At 49.7% G+C, this 4,803-nt stretch overlaps 1 long non-coding RNA gene across 1 annotated transcript; it reads right to left on the bottom strand.

The window, feature by feature from the left end:
- Nucleotides 1–2,327: 2,327 nt before the first annotated feature.
- LOC116092386 lies at nt 2,328–4,492 on the bottom strand. Its single transcript, XR_004119243.1, has 3 exons — nt 4,389–4,492; nt 2,530–2,605; nt 2,328–2,431 (listed from the first exon to the last, which is right to left on the bottom strand). It is a non-coding gene; the product is annotated as an uncharacterized LOC116092386 (long non-coding RNA).
- Nucleotides 4,493–4,803: the final 311 nt, after the last annotated feature.

Below are 4,803 nucleotides of genomic sequence, written 5' to 3'. Positions count from 1 at the left end.
CCTTTGTAGAAGAAGCCCAGGGCTCCTGTTGAAACACTGAGGCAGGAAGGGAAGACATAACAGACAGAGAGAGAGGTTTTGAGAGGCTGTGTGACTTGCCCAATGAGAGATTCCATTGAACACCTACAGTGACTCCTGCCCTAGACTGGGAAGGTAGGGTACTTGATGATAGCTAAGACATTGTCTCCTGGCAATTTGCTCAAATGTTCTTATCAGTTTTACCAGTTCCTTAGGAAGGTAGTGCCCCTCTCCTTACAGAAGTGGGGGGGTCGAGTGCACCTGGGCCAACGCTCAGGCTGGCAGGATACTCAGAAAGCTTCTAAGTTCTGCAATCCTAACCAGCGGTTCGGCTGTGCTATCTCCAGTCGGCAGGCTCAGTTCGGGGAGAAATGTAGCATGAGCGGTTTCCCCCTGCTGGCGAAGTGTTGGAACTGCAGAGAGTTTCCCCCCTTTCCCGAGCTCTGCGCCTGCGAGCGAGCACGTGAATGGCAGCCAGCTACTCTGCTTGCTTGCTTCTGATGGAACGCTTCCTTCAGTGAACTCCGCGTTCCCGCTGGTCTCTCCCCTGTCGGTGGCCTTTCTGTTACCCTGAACCGCCAGAGGGAAGTTCCATCACTTCTGCGGGCAATAGCAGTTGTTATTTATTGTACGTGTTCCTGGGAGATCTCTCAGAGTGTGTCTAGTCTCTGACCTCCTCTTTGCCCCTGTCTCCACTGGTGAAGTTGTATAGGGTGTTTCTGCCCAGAGAACACTCTGATTAATGGACATTTCTGTGCCGTGATGGTTATCCTTTATTTTCAGGGTGTCACTCTAGATACTTTGCACACTCCGGGATACAGATGTTCATCTAAACCCAGAGCTTTAGGAGGTCACGAGTTAATGCACCACTCCTGTTCCCAAGCCTCTTCTAAGTGACTAAAAATGTCGTCCCAATTCCGGCTTCTCTACTGGGGTGTCGGCAGCGCCACCTGGAAAAGTCAAGGGAAAGTCCATAACGGGAAGGGGAAACAGTGGAATCGGGGACCAAATGCTGTGGTTCCAGGTCTCTTGTGTACCTGGGTGCCGCTGGCCTACTGCTGGGAGTCAGAGGTTCTCGGTTCATGCTTCCCCTCAGGGCGTCTACGCATAGGGCAGGAAGGGGAAGGTAGAGCCCAAGGTTGGGGGAACCTGTTTGGTTAGGAGTGAGTGGGTCTAGAGGAGAGAACCTCCTCGAGAGTTTAGGCACATGGCTGTTTAAGATGTTTAAGATGGCCAGGCTGTGGAGGAGCACACCTTTAATACCAGCACTTGGGGGGCAGAGGCAGGTGGATTTCTGAATTCGAGGCCAGCCTGGTCTACAGAGTGAGCTCCAGGACATTCAGGGCTACACAGAGAAACCCTGTCTCGAAAAACCAAAATAAAGGAAAAAAAAAAAGTGTTTTAGATGAAGGCTTGCCCTGCCACTATCCTTAATGTCGGTCCTTGCTTGTTCATACTGGTTTATTTGATGACAGGTGTGAATGCATGCACTTAATTTGGGGTGAACCAGGGTTTAAATACCTTCTTTGGGAAGGAATGCCCAGGAAGAGCTCATTGGCTGAACACTGGGGGCTATCTAGCCCCAATAGCATAGAGAACTCCTGGTGTTTATGCTACTTGATCTGTGGTCCTCAGTAGGGTGTTGTGGGGTGTTCTAGAGCAGGTAGAGGCAGGTAGGGAATAACTCCACTCCCACTGTTCTCAATTCTGAGATTCCCGGGATTTGAGCTCATTTAACCTTATCATTCTTATGCCTGTCTGGTTACAAGGTCCCATACATCCTACATAAAAATACTAGCCCGCTTTGCCCAGTCTCAGCAAGCAAAATCCCCTGGTGAGGTCATTAGCTGAGTATCTGAGCCACTACACTGGGACAGAAATGTCAGATCAGAGTCTAATGAATCCCCGAACTTGACTCAAAGGGAAAGCTTCTGGATGTGACCAGAATGATGGGAGCTCAGGAAAAGCCCATTCAGTTTCTAGAAATGAGCTTCAAGTAAGTGCTCGCGCAAGGCATCACCTTTTCCTTTTTCCATAGGTAGGACACACCAGTCGCACCCCAGCCTTCCTAAGATGTGCCCTTTGGCTCCCCAGTCTCACCCCAGCCTTCCTACGATGTACCCTCTGGCTCCCCAGTCTCACCCCAGCCTTCCTAAGATGTACCCTTTGGCTCCCCAGTCTCACCCCAGCCTTCCTACGATGTACCCTCTGGCTCCCCAGTCGCACCCCAGCTTTCCTAAGATGTACCCTCTGGCTCCCCTTACCGTGGCTGTGACTCTTTCATGCACAAGAAGGGAGGAGCTGCTTCCCTCTGGTTGCCATTGCCAGGCATTGCCAGGCCTGGCTCTTCTTTCGCCTACCCCACACTTTGTTCTTTCCATCTGCTATCCTCTCAATAGGGTGGTCCGAAGTTCTGAGAAGGGTTGTAACAGAAAGGAAGCTGCCATGCCAGCTCTGTGACTTGATAACTGGGTCCCTGCTCATCCACCTTCCTTCACTGCCCTTACATACTGTGGAAATGATCCTTGTACCCCTTGTATACCCTTGGGTCTTTAGGCTCAGTGAAGAGATGGAAACGAAAAGCAACCTGAAAAGAAAACAGCTACTAGAAGCATGTTAGTGGAGAGTTCAAAGCTCCTGGATTGGTACAGAGCCCTGCCTGCCCTTGGCAGGACGCCTTCTCTCTCTCCAGATGGTACAGGAGGATGCATAACTAACAGTCGCGTAGCATCCTACACTTGGTGGGAACTTCAGCTGAACCATCGTGCCACAAGGCAAGCCAATATTTATTGAGCACTGATGTGCTAAGTACTATTCTGTATGCTTTACCTCTACTATACTGATTGAATCCCCAAGACAACTCCACCACGCAGAAACTCTCATCCCCATTTTTGTGGACAGGAAAAGCAAAGCTCAATATGCTTAAGCAAATTGCCTAAAGTCACACGGTTAGTAAGCTGTGCCAAGATTTAAAGTTGCGGTCTACCTCCAGGACTGTGGCTGAACTGTCTGGACAATCCTTGCTGAGCAGCTGCTTTGTCTCTGCTCATTTACCTCCAGGAATGAGGAGTCCGTTACCTTGTAAGTAAGGTAGCCTGCTTTGGCTGCACACAGCCGTAGCTGGTGGGCTCTTCTGGCAAGTCTACCCAAGTTTTAGTTTACCCAGATGGCACAATGATCTGAAGTTTCCTGAAGATACAAGTAAGGAATAGGTTATAGCAAATATTCCTCTTGTTCATCCTCACACAGCAAAACTGAGGATTTCTTTGGGCTCAGAGAAATCTTGATGTCACTTTGAGGGAGGGCTGGCATTTAGTCCCACTCTTCTTTTATCACAAAATCCCCTAAGGGACCTGGGCTTCTTTGTTACCCCATGGTCCTGGTGCAGTGGCCGAGAACTAGACAGGGTTGAAGTGGGAAGTAAAATGGTTCTCTCCCCACCTCAACCTTCTTTTCAGTTGAGGACAGTGGGTGATCAGGCCTTGTCTCTAGTTCTAACCCTGAGCATCCACAGCACCCAGTGTATTAATAGGTGCTCACTAATGCCAAATGAATGAATGAGCTCTAAGAGTGTGAAGTGCAAGCCCACAGCCTCCTTTCTGGCTGGCCTCAATTTCCTGAAAGAGTTAGTTTTGCATCCTGCATTGAGGGCCTTAAAAGCAGCATTTCCATGGTAACAAAGCATAGACTTGCCACTCTGTAGGGCCAAATTCTTTTCTGTCACACAGAATCTGAGCTCACTCCAGAAAAAAAAAAAATACCCTAAATGCCTCTAGTGTCTGAGTAGCAGGCAACTGTCAGTTGGGAGACCTGAGGAATAGGCACTGCCAAGGGCAGATCCCCCAGAGCATATCTCCTCGGGGAACTTCTTGGGCCCATCAACCTCGCTGGAGTTTCCATGGTAACAACACTAGGCTAATGGGTTGCCAGGGTGACAGCGCGCTACTGCTAAGATTGCACGGGACTGGACCACACAGGGCCACTGAGTTGAAAAGATGCTAATAACACCTTTCTGAGTCTCTATGACAACAACACTCAAACACCCTGTCGGCTTTGTCCTGAATGCAGAGTAGACCCCTACCCTTCACCCTCAGCAAAGAATGCCCTGAAAGGTCGGCACACACACACACACACACACACACACACACACACACACACCCGCCCCCAGCCCAGCTTGTTTTGGATTTTGCCCCTGCTCTTCCTTTCCAGAGGGAAGGGAAGGGCCAGTTTTGTTTCCTTCCTCAGCCTCAGTCTGCTTACTGTACTGATTCTCAGACTGCCCGGTTGAAACAGCCTGGGTCTGGAAGGAGGTCTGGGACAGGACCAGGGCTTGGCCTGATAGCCGTGGGAGCAAATAGAGCTTTGGTTACCTTCCGTGCCCAGTGCCTCTCACTGCAGCTGTTTTCAGGCTACTTGAGTTCATGTAGTCCAGGAGCAAAGCCAGGAATGCTGGGCCAGACTTTTCAAACTCTCTGCAAAGCCATAGCCCAGATAAATTGTATCAAAGCAAGATCAAAGCCCTCGGCATCAACCATTGAGCCTCATTCTTCTTCCTACCAGTTTTCCCCCAACCCCAAGGCACCCATAATTCTTTGGAACATGATTTGAAAACTCAACTTTGGATCATTTCTAACTTGGAGTCTTTGACTTCCCAGGGACCACTCGGGCCTCTAGGTTTTATACCTGTTTGTGGAGTTGATTTAAAAAAAAAAAAAAGTGAGTGGGGGGAGGGGAGAGGAGGTTCCATTGTGAGGTCAGGCAAAAGCATTTAGGACAGACTTTCCA

Source organism: Mastomys coucha, chromosome X (genome assembly GCF_008632895.1).
Source record: "Mastomys coucha isolate ucsf_1 chromosome X, UCSF_Mcou_1, whole genome shotgun sequence".
Lineage (NCBI taxonomy): Eukaryota > Metazoa > Chordata > Mammalia > Rodentia > Muridae > Mastomys > Mastomys coucha.
Note: the sequence above shows the minus strand (reverse complement) of the source record. Positions and strands in the feature narration are given on the sequence as shown.